At 43.3% G+C, this 18,268-nt stretch overlaps 2 protein-coding genes across 11 annotated transcripts in view; one reads left to right on the top strand and one right to left on the bottom strand.

Moving 5' to 3' along the window:
* The window catches only part of PTGR2 (prostaglandin reductase 2), a 77,945-nt gene that overhangs the window by 30,628 nt on the left and 29,049 nt on the right, over positions 1-18,268 (bottom strand). For 2 of the 8 annotated variants that reach the window (XM_077261408.1, XM_077261413.1), the window contains exon 1: positions 4,032-4,111. The exons of 1 other annotated variant lie outside the window; for it this stretch is intronic. The gene's annotated coding sequence lies outside the window, so the exon portion shown is untranslated. Of the gene's footprint in view, positions 1-3,689; positions 3,872-4,031; positions 4,112-18,268 lie in introns of those variants that run through there. 5 more of the 8 variants (XM_077261353.1, XM_077261384.1, XM_077261376.1 and 2 more) reach the window with 4 other exon arrangements.
* MIDEAS (mitotic deacetylase associated SANT domain protein) overlaps positions 6,877-18,268 on the top strand; it is a 144,184-nt gene continuing 132,792 nt past the window's right edge. The window contains exons 1-2 of one of the 3 annotated variants that reach the window (XM_077261335.1): positions 6,877-6,998; positions 10,952-11,132. The gene's annotated coding sequence lies outside the window, so the exon portion shown is untranslated. Of the gene's footprint in view, positions 6,999-7,029; positions 7,155-10,951; positions 11,133-18,268 lie in introns of those variants that run through there. The other 2 variants (XM_077261320.1, XM_077261328.1) reach the window with 2 other exon arrangements.

The raw sequence follows: 18,268 nt of genomic DNA, 5'->3' as shown, positions 1-18,268 counted from the left end.
GGGGATTTATTCAAAATTGAAGGCATACTGAACCAGCATGGCTACCACAGCATCTTGCAGCGGCATGCTATTCCATCCGGTTTGCGTTTAGTTGGACCATCATTTATTTTTCAACAGGACAATGACCCCAAACACACCTCCAGGCTGTGTAAGGGCTATTTGACCAAGAAGGCGAGTGATGGGGTGCTACGCCAGATGACCTGGCCTCCACAGTCACCAGACCTGAACCCAATCGAGATGGTTTGGGGTGAGCTGGACCGCAGAGTGAAGGCAAAAGGGCCAACAAGTGCTAAGCATCTCTGGGAACTCCTTCAAGATTGTTGGAAGACCATTCCCGGTGACTACCTCTTGAAGCTCATCAAGAGAATGCCAGAGTGTGCAAAGCAGTCATCAAAGCAAAAGGTGGCTACTTTGAAGAACCTAGAATATAAGACATAATTTCAGTTGTTTCACACTTTTTTGTCAAGTATATAATTCCACATGTGTTAATTCATAGTTTTGATGCCTTCAGTGTGAATGTACAATTTTCATAGTCATGAAAATACAGAAAACTTTTGGTCTGTACTGTATATATATATATATATATATATATATATATATATATATATACACACTCACCGGCCACTTTATTAGGTACACCTGTCCAACTTCTTGTTAACACTTAATTTCTAATCAGCCAATCACATGGCGGCAACTCAGTGCATTTAGGCATGTAGACATGGTCAAGACAATCTCCTGCAGTTCAAACCGAGCATCAGTATGGGGAAGAAAGGTGATTTGAGTGCCTTTGAACGTGGCATGGTTGTTGGTGCCAGAAGGGCTGGTCTGAGTATTTCAGAAACTGCTGATCTACTGGGATTTTCACGCACAACCATCTCTAGGGTTTACAGAGAATGGTCCGAAAAAGAAAAAAAATCCAGTGAGCGGCAGTTCTGTGGGCGGAAATGCCTTGTTGATGCCAGAGGTCAGAGGAGAATGGGCAGACTGGTTCGAGCTGATAGAAAGGCAACAGTGACTCAAATCGCCACCCGTTACAACCAAGGTAGGCCTAAGAGCATCTCTGAACGCACAGTGCGTCGAACTTTGAGGCAGATGGGCTACAGCAGCAGAAGACCACACCGGGTACCACTCCTTTCAGCTAAGAACAGGAAACTGAGGCTACAATTTGTACAAGCTCATCGAAATTGGACAGTAGAAGATTGGAAAAACGTTGCTTGGTCTGATGAGTCTCGATTTCTGCTGCGACATTCGGATGGTAGGGTCAGAATTTGGCGTAAACAACATGAAAGCATGGATCCATCCTGCCTTGTATGGAGCATCTTTGGGATGTGCAGCCGACAAATCTGCGGCAACTGTGTGATGCCATCATGTCAGTATGGACCAAAATCTCTGAGGAATGCTTCCAGCACCTTGTTGAATCTATGCCACGAAGAATTGAGGCAGTTCTGAAGGCAAAAGGGGGTCCAACCCGTTACTAGCATGGTGTACCTAATAAAGTGGCCGGTGAGAGTGTATATATATATATATATATATATATATATATATATATATATATATATATATATATATATATATACACATACACACACACACATACACACAAAAAGAGCCTGAAGACCCACCTTTTCCGACAAGCCTACAACCTGCAGTAACCACCGATCGACCAAATCGCTGCATGACCAGCTCTATCCTCACCTACTGTATTCTCACCCATCCCTTGTAGATTGTGAGCCTTCGCGGGCAGGGTCCTCTCTCCTCCTGTACCAGTTATGACTTTATTGTTTAAGATTATTGTACTTGTTTTTATTATGTATACCCCTCCTCGCATGTAAAGCGCCATGGAATAAATGGCGCTATAACAATAAATAATAATAATAATATATAGCATCTATTTGCACTTTCACTGTTCACAGCCATCTGATTCATTGTAATCCCAAATTAAATCTTTGGTTATATTCATTTTTTGATTAGCCTTGCATTCATATATTTTCCTCACTGTGCACATGCACTTTTGAGTGATATTTTATCAAACATTTTTTCATATATAAGTTATATATTTGTCAGTTTCTTTATTGCACATTATTTATGTAATTATTTTCTTTTTTTCACAATTGGTTGAGACCTAGTTATTTATTTGTCTTTTTATTTTAGTCACTATTTCTCTCTGCCTTTTTGTGGGCCTCTCAGACACTTATGCTGCTATACCTGGGTATTATTATTTCTTTGCACACATTACCTGGTGTGTTGCTTTTTAATAGATTTCAATAGATTTTAATATAATTTACTATTTGTATAATCATGTTTTATTATTCATGCGGACACCTCTTTTGCTTGTAGTGCTACGTCTCATTACCCTCACTAATAAAGGTATTTTTAGCCTTAATTCTATTTGTCCTATTTTTCCTTGACCAAACGTTCGGTCTTTTTTCTTTGGGTCTATACTAATAATGGTCTGCCATTGTTCCTTATACAGCAGATCTATATCACTCACTCTTTGTAAGATCCACCAGACTATCTTTTATGATCAGTGATATACATCTACTGAGGTGTTCAGTAAATTACCTGAGTGCAGCATGATGTAGGGGCAGAGACCCTGATTCCAGCGATGTGTCACTTATTGGGCTGCATGCTGCAGTTTTGAGTTTTTAAAAATCCGTTTTATCTGCTGCAGATCTACCAACTCTGTATAACCCCGCCCACACCACTGATTGGCAGCTGTGTACACTATGCATAGGCAGAAAGCTGTCAATCAGTGTTGCGGGGTGTGGATGGACTACCTGGCTGTCATCTCCTGCTGATAAAACAGTGATTGTATAAAAACATCAGCAGTCAGCCCAGTAAGTTGGAATCAGGCTCTCTGCCCCTACATCATGCTACTCTAAGATTAGATAGCAAAAATATTATAACATTACGCTTCTAGGCTTTATAAGCCGCCACAAGTATCTTAGTTGCCAAAACACAATTATGTTGGTGGTTATGGATCTAAACAAAGTGGCAGTAAAACTTCAGAAATATAGTGGGGGGATTTCTTTTACTCTATGATTTCATAATACAAAACCTTGTTGCCTGGTTACGCTGAAAACACAAGTTTCTATGTAATACATCCATTTAAAAGGTAATCATCTATCAGTAAAACTAAATACCCCCTACCCAGTATATATATATATATATATATATATATATATATATATATATATATATATATATATATATATATATATATATATATATATAGTGCCTATCAATTGACACCTTTATAGCTTATATCTGCTGCTGCACTCTCGATAAATTAGCGTTTTAATTCATATACAGGTGAAGCATTAAATGCTCTGGGCGTGACAGAGCACTTCCCGATCCGCTGCCTCCCCGAGTTTCCTCACCCATCGTCAGTCTCTTTAGCTTAAAATCAGATAGGGGCTATCAATAAAAGGTAAATAGGCTGGTGCTGGGCAGGAAAACAACCTGTGGAGGCAGAGGCTCGGGAAGTGCTCCTTCCCACCCAGAGCATTTAATGCTTAATTTGCATATGGAATACATTGCTAATTTCTTAGGAGTGCAACAACAGATAGACTATACAAAGGTGTCAATGGATTAATAATTCAAAGATCAAAGTGCGGTTTAGAGGGTTGATCTTACTGACAGATTCCCTTTTATAAAACCCTGCTTAAAAAAAAAACAACTTGACTAACCAGTTGATTATACAGATTTGGCCCCTCTCTACACATAGCCGTCGGCTGTATTCTCAGGTGTCTTTACTTTTCTCTGCAGAGAGTGGCCATGACACTTCAGCCCCATCTGCAACTCCTCTTACAAAGCGTTCTATCAATCTCCCTAGTCAGTAGGTGCGGTTTATCTAGTAGCTGCCATTTCCCAGAGTATCTGCCCTCCATGACTGTGTATGGAGCCCTGCAGCCGGTCACTGCACGCAGCGCACCCACTCAGGACGCTCCCACTGTGGACAGACGCAGCCTGCAGCAGTGGGAGACTGCAGCCGCGTACAGAGTTAATAGACGGACCACGTGACCACTCACCGTTGACCGGGACCCCCGCAACTCAACGTCCAAGGACAACCCAGAGAACCGTACTGCGCATGCGTCATTCTTCTTAAAGCGGCCGTCACCGGAGGCGTGCACATTGCATTAAAGTAGGCAACAGATGCTTTCATCCGTGGTGGTGCCCAGCTGTCCTGTCACGTTAGGTGTGCTCTGTCCTTAGCATAGAGTAATATTTATTCCCTAGATGTATAGACATCATAGGCACTTCATATCTAGTAGTAATACTGCCAAATTGCAATGTTAAATGAAAGACGCCACCAGAGGGCGCCCGCGGCCTCTGTTGAATTATGCATCTCGTAGACAGCAAAACCTACGTTGAGCGCCCCCTGGTGGCTGCTGCGGGCGCTAATATTCTGGTCAGTTTTATGGTTGCGCTATTCTAGTTATTGGTGACTTTTCTGGCAGGCAAAAATAAGGACTCTGAAACCGCTTCGGGAAATGCTGGCGTTGCAGTTTTGTCACTTATTTCTTAGGTGCTTTATGTAAATGTCCTTTTAAACTTTCTTTTTTTTATTTATTTTTTTAATCCATTATGCAATGATAAAGTGGAGTTTTTTTGTTTGTTTTTTTTTCTTAGCAGAGATGCTTGAAAAAAACAAACGAAAAAAAAGCACCAAGGTACTTTTGTAGCCATCCCAGGACTTGTAATGTAAAGTATTGAGCGGCTTCAGAGCAGAAGACACCTGGAGAAGGGTCGGGTCACTTCTTTTAAGTACTTGTTGTCTTTTGGAGACCTGAAGTGGTTAAAAGAAGCTGAAGAAAAATATTTGTTTTTTGTTTTTTTCATATTTGGATTTCAGACAGAAAAATTAAGACCAAAAAATGCTGTGTGATTAGGTTTATTCACACAAGGATTTTTTTATATATATATTTTACATGGATTTTTTCGGGCACATGGAGCCTGTCAAATCTGCTTTTTTGTCCAAATTTTCCAATGGCCATGTGGTGTGATTGAAACCTTGATGCCAGGGTCACACCATGGTATTGTCTCATCTGATAGAATCTGGTCAGTTATGCTAATGACACTCTGATCCGAGTGCGAGCATGGCGTGATCCGATTCTCTCAGATAGAGAACAAAATTTCTCCATCTTTTCCATTGTGTCAGTGAGCGGAAATAGGACTGCACTCAGATGTCATCCGATTACAGCCTGAAGTTTTCCACGCACTCATAGACTTGAGTGGATGAATGGCATCCAATTTCAGAAATCACAGCATGCTGTAATTTTTTCTTTACTGACAGTTTCTGAAGGTGCGTTCCAATAAGAAGAAGTTATCAACTATCAAGTAGTCAGGTGATAAAACCTAGATGTTGGGGGTCCGAACCGTACTGATCTGCAGAACGGGTCATTTCTATCACTGTCAGGGCTCGTGGACACAACGGATATTCTCGGACGAGTGCTATCTGTGGCTGTCACGGATAGCACTCGTACCTTTGCTATTCTATGGGGCCGTGCCCAGGTTTCCTGGGGGAAAAATAAATCAGAGACGTCAGATTTTGATCTGACTGGCGGATCAAAATTGGCAATGCAAGTCTATGGGTCCATTAAAAAACGCACTCAGATGACATCCAAGTGCTGACCGATTTTCACAGACTGACATAATGGTAAAAGGGCGCACCCATATACTTGAATAGGCGAGCCTCATCCAAATGACAGAAGACACTAATGAAGGCTCTTTTTCCGATCTCCCCAGAATCAGTGCAGGGTTTAGCAGCACCTCATGGAAAGTATATTCATTTCTTATTAATAACAGCTGAAGAAACCTGCAATTTTGCTAACAAATTTCCTGTGCAGAAACACTGGCAGAGCCGATTAGATTTTTCCCTTGACTAAATTAATAAAAGAAATCCCACTGTTCCTTGTGACACCTCAAAATTCACCATAGAAACCGCCGTTATGCCCTGACCATTGAGGAGCGAGCTCCTGCGGGCTTTTCTAATATTTCATTATGGAAAGAAAATTACCTGTTAACGTAGTTACATAATAGAGGAGGGTTTTAGTTTTTTTTTTTGTTTTTTTTTTTTCTTGAACACAACTCCTATTTTGGAGACTCTGCATTTCTATAATCGGGAAATACGTTCTTAAAGGGTTCGCCCCACGGACCAAAAAATAGGCAGACAATCACCCGCCTGTCAAATTATGCGCCGCTCCAGCGATCCCCCTGTGGTTACTTTCCTGCAGTTATAACATCATGTATTTAAATATGACTGCTGCAGCCAATCACTGGCCCCGAGTAAGTGCGACACGCAACCACTGAAGCCTGTGATTGGCTGAAACCATTACTTGGGTCTGCGGAAAAGTAAGCAAAGAGCGGGAGGGGATCAAGGGAGCATTGGTGCTAGAAAGCGAAATCCTGGATTTCTAGAAATCCCATCCACTATGTTGTAACATCTGGACGCTGCGGGTTGGACGCTGAATAAGTACGCAGGGTCAAATCCGCAGCAATTACTGATCGGGGGGCACATACCCTTATGGATGTCTATCTACATATTTACATAACTGTCAAAATCTAGCGCTCTCATTGGGATGCTCGGAAAGTCCCTGCCACTGATTCTGTGGGTTATCACTCACTGAGGTTATCATGTGGGCAGCTAAATGCTTGCGATTCTCAGGATTCAGGCTACATTTTTGCGCTATATCCATGGTGGATGTGCTGAGAATTTTTAGATTTTTTTCTTCCTGCAAAATGTGAAAGGAAATGTAAAAATGATCAGTCACTTGTACAGGAGCAAATATCTGCACCAAAATCAATAGGAAAAAAGTGTTAAATGCACATTGTGCTATAATGTGCAATAAATGTGCCCTATGTGAACTCAACCCTGAAGAATAGTTTCACCTTTGCGTCCTAATTAGGGTCTATACGAGTAGATGTGGCCCAAGGGAGCGGTCAGTAGTCAGCGATCAGTCGTCAGATACTTAGAAGATGTAAGATCATTCCGGAAGGTATTTAGCTCCAAACTTGTTTGTATTCACAATAAGTGCAGCCATTTGTAACTATATAAAAAAAACTAGTTATGTGCAGTGTGGATGCTGAAAACTTCTCCTAATGTTTAGGTCTACAGTGATGACGATCATTAGATTTGTGCTACAAGTGGTCAGGTAACGCTTCAATACAAACTAATGGAAAACTAAAGAAAAGTTTAGGCAACAATCCCATTTTAGCATCGGTCCCTCAATTAGTTTTTGGTGACGGTTTTTTTTTTTCTTGCACGCTGAATATTTTCAAAAACATGCCAGTAAGCTATTTAATTTAATAGGTGCAGAAAATCTGCAACATCAAAAACTCATCGTTGGAATGTCGCCTTTTACCGTTGGAAGGCAAGTTTTCTGTTACAAAAAAATGCATCCGCATTGACTGAGGCCTTAGGCTATGTGCACACGTTGCGGATTTTGCTGCGGACCCGACGTTGTGGATCTGCAGCCGTTTTCCATGCGTTGTTCAGTACCATGTAAACGTATGGAAAACAAAATCCGCTGTGCACATGCATCAATTCTTTGTGCGGATTCCGCAGCGGTTTACACCTGCTCCATAATAGGAATCCGCAGGTGTAAAACCGCAGTAGACTCTGCACAAAAACCGCGGTAAATCCTTGGGTAATCTGCAGTGCGTCTTACCTGCGGATTTTGCAAAAACAGTGCGGAAAAATCCGCACCCCAATCCGCAACTTGTGCACATAGCCTTATACTGTTATGTTTTTATTTATTTATTTCATTAATTCTAATGGAAGTCAATCTTTCTTTTTTTGCTGGATCTTTTTAAAATAGACTTGAACAGAATGCCCAAAAAATGAAGACATAGAATTCACAATAAGTTGGTTATCTTGTGCCAACCCTATTCCACATAAGTATACTGATTGGGGTTAGAGGGGTTACACTCCTGGGACCACCAGCGATCCTGAGAATGGGGCTCTGCAGTGCCCTGTAGTGAATATAGAAGAGGTGTGCATGATCGACATCCGCTCCACTTAACGTCTGGAGAAAGTTAAACTGTGTATTTCTTTCAGTCCCATTGACAAGAATATATAATGTATATATTTTTTGCAGCAGTTTATGACCATAACATAAAGCTATAGAGCCCCTAAAAGTGTATAGTTATTGGTCACTGCTCCCCCTAGTTGCTGCAGGCAGCAGATTTTCTTGTGGAGTTAGCAGCCCCTCCATTGCAGCTCTTGTGTTTGAGAACTTAATAAAGGGGAAAGTATAGAGCAGATTGCAGAAACACCCTCGGAAAAGAAGTGGGAGGTTGGTGTGGGCTTGTGCACTGCTTACAATGCAAGCCTGTGAACAGCAACAAAGATGCAAGGGGAAAGAAACTTATAAGGCAGACCTGATGGAAGGTGCTCTGTGTCATTTGCTCACAATTGGACCACCATGAATTTAGACTGGCATTGACTAATTGAAATCTGTGCTGTCTGTCTATATGTAATCTGTAAGTAGTAATTGTGCAGTAAGTCCCACCATGGGAGGAAGAAGGCAGTATTACAATTGAGCTCCACATTGGAGGTGCACAGCAATTACCGGACACCTCAGTGCAATACCCGTGGCGTTGGTGGCATGGCGTCTGCACAGGTGCCCTCAGTATAGACCTGGACCAAGAATATCCCAATAATTCTTATCGACCTCAGGTTGGTTGGTTCCTTGTCTTGGTCCCTATAGTGTACAAATAATCACCCCTTACAGTAACATACAGAGAAACATCCGCTGACATGCCCTTCCAGTCCCTGACCACTGCAAATAGTCACAGGCCAGAGCTGGGTTGTCACCTGCGAGACTCGGCCGTATCCCGCGTATGTGTGATCCCGACCTTAGTGTGCTTTGGGGTAGTGTGTTGACACCTGCAGGTCATTTTTCCTGCAGTTTAATGAAAATTAATGTTTAAAATGTATTTTGTGATCACATCGTGGATGTGTGGTTTGGCTATTTTCTTGCCGAAGGGGCAAGTTTACCTTTCAAATAGTGTATCATTTGTGTGTGTGGGTGCAGTATGAACGGAGATACAAAGTAATCACCGAAAAACAGTGTTTTGAAATTAATATAGAAGGATAAAATGAGATTGTCAGCTCACCTCCTCCTCTGGTTAATATGTCCTGCAGGCTGCACGGATCCACTGGGTGAAGGTTGATGTGCATCAAATAGTTGACATCCAGCGCCTCTTTGGACGAAGGATCCCAGGAAATCCAAGGTTTCTTAAAATATCTTTCTTCATTTTAAAAACAGGTAACAAAAAAGGTCAGGCAGCTTGGATACACTCAGTGACCTTTTTTTATTACCTGTTTTTAATATGAAGAAATAAATAGATGTTGTTTTGAGAAACCTTGGATTTCCTGGGATCCTTCGTCCAAAGAGGCGCTGGATGTCAACTATTTGATCTAACAGGTTTTTAACTTTTTTTTTTTTTTTTTTATAAGCAGAGTACTATCCGTTTCAAAGTTATGTATCCCCCTCAACCCCAAAATAATGGTGCACATTTTCCCTTCAGCCGACTGGGTGTATACCACAGAACCTCTTTGTGGGTGCGGCCGTGTTTTTGATTAGCCTGTAGACTCGGAGGTGAAAAAGCAAATGCCCACAAAGGAGTTCTGTGGTACGCACCCACTTGGTTGAAAGAAAAAAACTTGAACCATAATCACTGGGGGGACATAACTTTTGCAATGGAGCTCCACGGAATAAAAATAAAAACTGTTCAATAAGCAGTGACAATTTGAGGAGGTATTAAGTTTAAAAAAAAATAAAAATCCAGTGAAAGACCCTCTTTAAATCACATCCACTTTCCTGAAGCTGTAATACTCTACCAATTTTCTGCCGGGAAAATTTGTATAGGAAATCTGCAATATACAGTATATAAACACCCAACCCTCCCTTCCCTGTTAACATAAAGGTAAGATCATATTTGTTCGACAATAGGATGATGACAATTTTGTAACTTACATTTATTTTAACTAATCAGATTTTTTTTTTATTATTATTATTATTATTATTTCTGCGGGGAGGGGGGAACTGGGTCAGCAACAAACTGAATTTATACAAGCGGCATTAAAATGCTTGGGAAAACTACAGCTGATCTAGTGCTTGTGAATATCCCCTTAGGCTATGTGCACACGTTGCGGATTTCCTGCGGATCCACAGCATTTTTTGCGGTGCAGAAACGCTGCAGATCCGCAAGTGATTTACAGTACAATGTAAATCAATGGTAAAACAAAAATGCTGTGCTAATGGTGCGGGAAATTCCGTGCGGAAACGGTGCGGATATTATTTTCCATGCTGTTATTTTCTACTGTTAAATTTCCACCCCAATTCTGAGTTTTGTGGTGCCGATTTACTGTTGCGGATTCCTCTATGGATACATAGGTTTTCAGCAGAAAACCTATAACTGTGAACATGCCCCTATTGCTTGATACTCCCATTGGAAGGCAAGTGGCCCTTATAATGTACTTGCACAGCTGTCTGTGTCTGCACATGTCCCGACAGCTGCCTGTAAGTTTATTTATTTTTAAGTTCATCTAACTTTTTACTTTTAAACCAAACTTCGCAATAAACTATCCGCCCTTCCTACAAGCGTATTCGCCCTGCAGCGGTGACTGAGGGGCCATCCTCTCCTGTATCAGTGTCTGCAAGTCAGGGCAATGCCTGCAGCACACAGATTCCTGTGCTTTCATTTTAGCACAGGAGGAGGGGGAAGGCGAGCACCAAATACGAGGAAGTGACGACTATGGAGTTACACAAAGTTAGAAAACAATTTTTTTTATGGACTGGGAGTTATAGGCTGCTTAGATCTCTGCTCGAAGTCGCTCAGGGTGTGGGCCCCAGTTGTGCGCCCCTTTGGCTGCCTGGTCATAGATTTTTGTTGTTGTTGTTGCATTTTTTTTATAAATTTTTATTTTTATTTTTTTTTAAAGGATTTGCTATTTATTCTGTTGTCCTAAATTGTTTCAGCTTGTGTGGAGTTTGCACAGTGCAATTGACAGGGGCAGCTGGTCCGGTGCCTGCAGCTCACGGGGCGGGAGGGCGCCCCTGACAGCCAAAGTGCCAGCAGAATAAGTACTGAGGATGACACTGGAGCTTCCAAGTCTCCCAAAGGTTTGTTTATTGCGTTATTACTTTATGGCTTCCTATGACTGTGTATTATGTCATCGGGTATCGTATCAATGTGCAGCACCAAAAATGATATAAAGGGTTGGTGTCGTTAGAAACACTGAGTTACGACTTGTCCCACCGCCAATATTTTTGCCGTGTACGTACTGTGCATGCATGCATGCATGATGACATATTATTGGGCTATGTTCCCACGATGCGTTTTTGAAAATCTGCAGCATGAAAAAAACTCATTGTAGGAGCTTAGACTTTTACTACGAAAAAACAAAAAGTTGAAGAAACAAATGGTGTAAATATGTTGCTAACGGACAACCTATTCTACATACATAGTCATTTCGAGAGCCTTTATGGCAAAACTGTATTTTTTTTATTTTTTTTTTACATGAAATGCACTGTATTCTTCCATGAGTGATGCCATGTAAATGAGGCTGAGCTGCAATACCACATGCAGCCTGTGGACAGGTGTGTGTTGTGAATTTGGATTCTGGGCTCCCCCGGTGGCTACTGGTGGAATTGAACTTGTGACATCATCTTCCCTGTTCACCTGTTCTGATTAGATCTGGGTGTCGCTATATAACCTGGCTTCTCTGTTAGATGCTTGCCGGTCAACAATGTTATCAGAAGCCTCTCTGTGCTTGTTCCTGCTCCCAGACATCTACTAGATAAGTTGGACTTTCGTCCATGTTTTGTTTTTGTATTTTGGTTCCAGTTCACAGCTGCAGTTTCGTTTCTGTGTCTGGAAAGCTCTTGTTGATCAGGAATTGCCACTCTGGTATTATGAGTTAATGCCAGAGTCCTAAAGTAATTTCTGGATGTGTTTTGTTAGGGTTTTCTGCTGACCATGAAAGTATGCTTTCTGTCTTCTGCTATCTAGAAAGCGGACCTCAAATTTGCTAAAACTATTTTCCTGCTGCGTTTGTTGTTTCATCTCATATCACCGCCAATATATGTGGGGGGCTTCTGTCTCCTTTTTGGGCATTTCTCTAGAGGTGAGTCAGGTCTTATATTTCCCTCTGCTAGCATTATTTAGTTCTCCGGCCGGCGCTGGGCATATAGGGATAAAAAGTAGGACATGCTACCTGGCTACTTCTAGATGATGCGGTAGGTTTAGTTCATGGTCAGTACAGTTACATCTTCCAAGAGCTTGTTCCTATTGAGGCTTATGCTAGTTCTCTGGCCATGGAGATCATGACAGTTTGACCGGCCCACTAAAGGGTTAAAATCCTTGGCTGAGAAAGGAGAGAAATAAGAAGTCTGCTGAGAATTTTTTTTTTTTTTTTTCTCTAGTTGTGAGTGTGCTCTTAATTGGATCACTTGCCAGTCTGTCTATGCTGCAGTCTTTCTTTTTTTTCTCTCTCCTTCTAATCTTTGAATGGCTCTATGTTCACCTGTCTATAATGGATCTACAGAGTGTAACTGCAGGTTTGAATAATCTCGCCACGAAAGTACAAAGTTTGCAAGATTTTGTTGTTCATGCTCCGGTATCAGAGCCGAGAATTCCTTTGCCGGAATTCTTCTCAGGGAATAGATCTAGCTTTCAGAATTTTAGAAATAATTGTAAGTTATTTTTGTCCCTGAAATCTCGTTCTGCTGGAGACCCTGCACAGCAGGTTGGGATTGTGATTTCCTTGCTCCGCGGCGACCCTCAAGATTGGGCTTTTGCATTGGCACCAGGGGATCCTGCGTTGCGCAATGTGGATGCGTTTTTTCTGGCCTTGGGCTTGCTTTATGAGGAACCTCATTTGGAACTTCAGGCAGAAAAAACTTTGATGTCCCTATCGCAGGGGCAAGATGAAGCCGAAATTTACTGCCAAAGATTCCGTAAATGGTCTGTGCTTACTCAGTGGAATGAGTGCGCCTTGGCGGCTACTTTCAGAGAGGGTCTTTCTGATGCCATTAAGGATGTTATGGTGGGGTTCCCTGTGCCTGCAAGTCTGAATGAGTCCATGACAATGGCCATTCAGATCGATAGGCGTCTGCGGGAGCGCAAACCAGTGCACCATCTGGCGGTGTCCACTGAGAAGACGCCAGAAAACATGCAGTGTGATAGAATTCTGTCCAGAAGCGAGCGGCAGAATTTTAGACGGAAAAATGGGTTGTGTTTCTATTGTGGGGATTCTACTCATGTTATATCAGCATGCTCTAAGCGTACTAAAAAGCTTGATAAATCCGTTCCCATTGGCACTTTACAGTCTAAATTTATTTTGTCTGTGACCCTGATTTGCTCTTTGTCATCTATTACTACGGACGCCTATATCGACTCTGGCGCCGCGTTGAGTCTTATGGATTGGTCCTTTGCCAATCGTTGTGGGTATGATTTAGAGCCTTTGGAGACTCTTATTCCTCTGAAGGGGATTGACTCCACCCCATTGGCTAATAATAAACCACAATACTGGACACAAGTGACTATGTGTATTAATCCGGATCACCAGGAGACTATTCGTTTTCTGGTGCTGTATAATCTACATGATGATTTGGTGCTGGGATTGCCATGGCTGCAGTCTCACAACCCAGTCCTTGACTGGAGAGCTATGTCTGTGTTGAGCTGGGGATGTAAGGGGACTCATGGGGACGTACCTTTGGTGTCCATTTCATCATCTATTCCCTCTGAAATCCCTGAGTTCCTGTCTGATTATCGTGACGTCTTTGAAGAACCCAAGCTGGGTTCATTACCTCCGCACCGGGAGTGCGATTGTGCTATAGATTTAATTCCGGGTAGTAAATACCCAAAGGGTCGTTTATTTAATCTGTCTGTGCCTGAACATACTGCTATGCGAGAATATATAAAGGAGTCCTTGGAAAAGGGACATATTCGTCCATCGTCATCTCCCTTAGGAGCCGGTTTTTTCTTTGTGTCAAAAAAAGACGGCTCTTTGAGACCATGTATTGATTATCGGCTTTTGAATAAAATCACGGTTAAATATCAATACCCATTGCCGTTGCTGACTGATTTGTTTGCTCGCATAAAGGGGGCCAAGTGGTTCTCTAAGATTGATCTCCGTGGGGCGTATAATTTGGTGCGGATCAGGCAGGGGGATGAGTGGAAAACCGCATTTAATACGCCCGAGGGCCACTTTGAGTATTTGGTGATGCCTTTTGGTCTTTCTAATGCCCCTTCAGTCTTCCAGTCCTTTATGCATGATATTTTCCGCGATTTTTTGGATAAATTTATGATAGTGTATCTGGATGATATTCTGATTTTTTCGGATGACTGGGACTCTCATGTCCGGCAAGTTAAGAGGGTTTTTCAGGTTTTGCGGTCTAATTCTCTGTGTGTCAAGGGTTCTAAGTGCGTTTTTGGGGTTCAGAGAATTTCCTTTTTGGGATATATTTTTTCTCCCTCTTCCATTGAGATGGATCCTGTCAAGGTTCAAGCTATTTGTGATTGGACGCAGCCCTCTTCTCTTAAAAGTCTTCAGAAGTTTTTGGGCTTTGCCAACTTTTATCGTCGATTTATTTCTGGTTTTTCGGATGTCGTTAAGCCATTGACCGATTTGACTAGACAGGGTGCTGATGTTGCTAATTGGTCCCCTGATGCTGTGGAGGCCTTTCAGGAGCTTAAGCGCCGTTTTTCTTCTGCCCCTGTGTTGCGTCAGCCTGATGTGACTCTTCCTTTTCAGGTTGAGGTCGACGCTTCTGAGATCGGGGCTGGGGCAGTGTTGTCGCAGAAAAGTTCTGACTGCGCCGTGATGAGGCCTTGTGCCTTCTTTTCCCGTAAATTTTCGCCCACTGAGCGGAATTATGATGTTGGGAATCGGGAGCTTTTGGCCATGAAGTGGGCGTTTGAGGAGTGGCGCCATTGGCTCGAGGGGGCCAGACATCAGGTGGTGGTATTGACTGACCACAAAAATTTGATCTATCTTGAGACCGCCAGGCGCCTGAATCCTAGACAGGCGCGCTGGTCATTATTTTTCTCTCGGTTTAATTTTGTGGTATCGTACCTACCGGGTTCTAAGAATGTTAAGGCGGATGCCCTTTCTAGGAGTTTTGAGCCTGATTCACCCGGCAACTCTGATCCCACAGGTATTCTTAAGGAGGGAGTTATCTTGTCAGCCGTTTCTCCAGACCTGCGGCGGGCCTTGCAGGAGTTTCAGGCGGATAGACCGGATCGTTGTCCGCCTGATAGGTTGTTTGTTCCTGATGATTGGACCAGTAGAGTCATCTCTGAGGTACATTCTTCTGCATTGGCAGGTCATCCTGGAATTTTTGGTACCAGGGATTTGGTGGCAAGATCCTTCTGGTGGCCTTCCCTGTCACGAGATGTGCGAGGCTTTGTGCAGTCTTGTGACGTTTGTGCTCGGGCCAAGCCTTGTTGTTCTCGGGCTAGTGGATTATTGTTGCCCTTGCCTATTCCTAAGAGGCCTTGGACACACATCTCGATGGATTTTATTTCAGATCTGCCTGTTTCTCAGAAGATGTCTGTCATCTGGGTGGTGTGTGACCGTTTTTCTAAGATGGTCCATTTGGTTCCCCTGCCCAAATTGCCTTCTTCTTCCGAGTTGGTGCCCCTGTTTTTTCAAAATGTTGTTCGTTTGCATGGTATTCCTGAGAATATCGTTTCTGACAGAGGAACCCAATTTGTGTCTAGATTCTGGCGGGCATTCTGTGCTAGGATGGGCATAGATTTGTCTTTTTCGTCTGCTTTTCACCCTCAGACTAATGGCCAGACCGAGCGGACTAATCAGACCCTGGAGACATATCTGAGGTGTTTTGTGTCTGCTGACCAGGATGATTGGGTTGTTTTTTTGCCATTGGCGGAGTTCGCCCTCAATAATCGGGCCAGCTCTGCCACTTTGGTGTCCCCGTTTTTCTGTAATTCGGGGTTCCACCCTCGATTTTCCTCCGGTCAGGTGGAGTCCTCGGATTGTCCTGGAGTGGATGCGGTGGTGGAGAGATTGCATCATATCTGGGGGCAGGTGATGGACAATTTAAAGTTGTCCCAGGAGAAGACTCAGCTTTTTGCCAACCGTCACCGTCGTGTTGGTCCTCGGCTTTGTGTTGGAGATTTGGTGTGGTTGTCTTCTCGTTTTGTCCCTATGAGGGTCTCATCTCCTAAGTTTAAGCCTCGGTTCATTGGTCCGTATAAAATATTGGAGATTCTTAACCCTGTTTCCTTCCGTTTGGACCTCCCTGCATCCTTTTCTATTCATAACGTTTTTCATCGGTCGTTATTGCGCAGGTATGAGGCACCGGTTGTGCCTTCCGTTGAGCCTCCTGCTCCGGTGTTGGTTGAGGGTGAGTTGGAGTACGTTGTGGAAAAAATCCTAGATTCCCGTGTTTCCAGACGGAGACTCCAGTATCTGGTCAAGTGGAAGGGATACGGCCAGGAGGATAATTCTTGGGTCACTGCATCTGATGTTCATGCCTCTGATCTGGTTCGTGCCTTTCATAGGGCCCATCCTGATCGCCCTGGTGGTTCTGGTGAGGGTTCGGTGCCCCCTCCTTGAGGGGGGGGTACTGTTGTGAATTTGGATTCTGGGCTCCCCCGGTGGCTACTGGTGGAATTTAACTTGTGACATCATCTTCCCTGTTCACCTGTTCTGATTAGATCTGGGTGTCGCTATATAACCTGGTTTCTCTGTTAGATGCTTGCCGGTCAACAATGTTATCAGAAGCCTCTCTGTGCTTGTTCCTGCTCCCAGACATCTACTAGATAAGTTGGACTTTTGTCCATGTTTTGTTTTTGTATTTTGGTTCCAGTTCACAGCTGCAGTTTCGTTTCTGTGTCTGGAAAGCTCTTGTTGATCAGGAATTGCCACTCTGGTATTATGAGTTAATGCCAGAGTCCTAAAGTAATTTCTGGATGTGTTTTGTTAGGGTTTTCTGCTGACCATGAAAGTATGCTTTCTGTCTTCTGCTATCTAGAAAGCGGACCTCAAATTTGCTAAAACTATTTTCCTGCTGCGTTTGTTGTTTCATCTCATATCACCGCCAATATATGTGGGGGGCTTCTGTCTCCTTTTTGGGCATTTCTCTAGAGGTGAGTCAGGTCTTATATTTCCCTCTGCTAGCATTATTTAGTTCTCCGGCCGGCGCTGGGCATATAGGGATAAAAAGTAGGACATGCTACCTGGCTACTTCTAGATGATGCGGTAGGTTTAGTTCATGGTCAGTACAGTTACATCTTCCAAGAGCTTGTTCCTATTGAGGCTTATGCTAGTTCTCTGGCCATGGAGATCATGACAGGTGTGGCACTTAGGTCCTTAGGTCGGATTCACCCATGCCTGCAGGGCTTTGGAGTCAGTAAGGGCCCCTTCACACTGGTCGATTCTGCTACGATTACGACGCATTTGCGTCATATTCGACATCGCAGTACGAGCTCGTAGCCAGCGGTCACACTCTACGATGTTAACGCTTTTTCTGACGTAGTTGCGATGTGAACGTCACGCGTCGCAATCGTACGCTACCCTTCACACCGCCATAGTCCTACGACTCCGAGCGTGACGTATTACCAGCATGGGCGTGCTAAAACGTCACGCCCAATCAGGAGACAGGTATGCGGAAGCCCAACCCACGTAGTCGCATTACGAGCTCGTATGACCGCCGTCACATACTACGATTTCGACCGCCACAGCGAGACATTTACGACGAAAGAAAGTTCTGCTCTTTCTTTCACATCGTACGATGCTGGGCTGCGTCGCAAATCGTAACGCCATGTCACACTTTGCAACCTCGGAACGAGGACGGATAAACGTCACAAATCGAACGCTCGTTCAGACTTTGATTGCACAGTGTGAAGGGGCCCTAAGGCTTCTTTCACATTTCCGTCTTCCAAATCTGCACAGGATCCGTCAAGTCGTTGAAATGACGGATCCTGTGCAGATTGTGGAAAACGTGTGCACTGGGCCCATCTTTCTGACGGACCCGTCGAGGCTATGAGCACCTGTTGTATATGCGTCTTCGGAGCAGTTTTCCGCTGCGAAAACGCACACACAACACAAACCAGGTTAAAAAAAAAAAATTGCAATATTCTCACCTACCGCATTCCCACGCAGCGATGCTCCCGGCAGCTAGCGTTCCTAGTAATACATTGCGAAATCTCGCGGTAGGTGAGAATACTGCAATTTTTTTTTTTTTTATTATTATTATTTTTTTTAAATTATTTTTAACATTATATCTTG

This window comes from Ranitomeya variabilis, chromosome 1 (assembly GCF_051348905.1).
Source record: "Ranitomeya variabilis isolate aRanVar5 chromosome 1, aRanVar5.hap1, whole genome shotgun sequence".
Taxonomy (NCBI): Eukaryota; Metazoa; Chordata; class Amphibia; order Anura; family Dendrobatidae; genus Ranitomeya; species Ranitomeya variabilis.
This window is presented reverse-complemented; position numbering and strand designations above follow the sequence as displayed.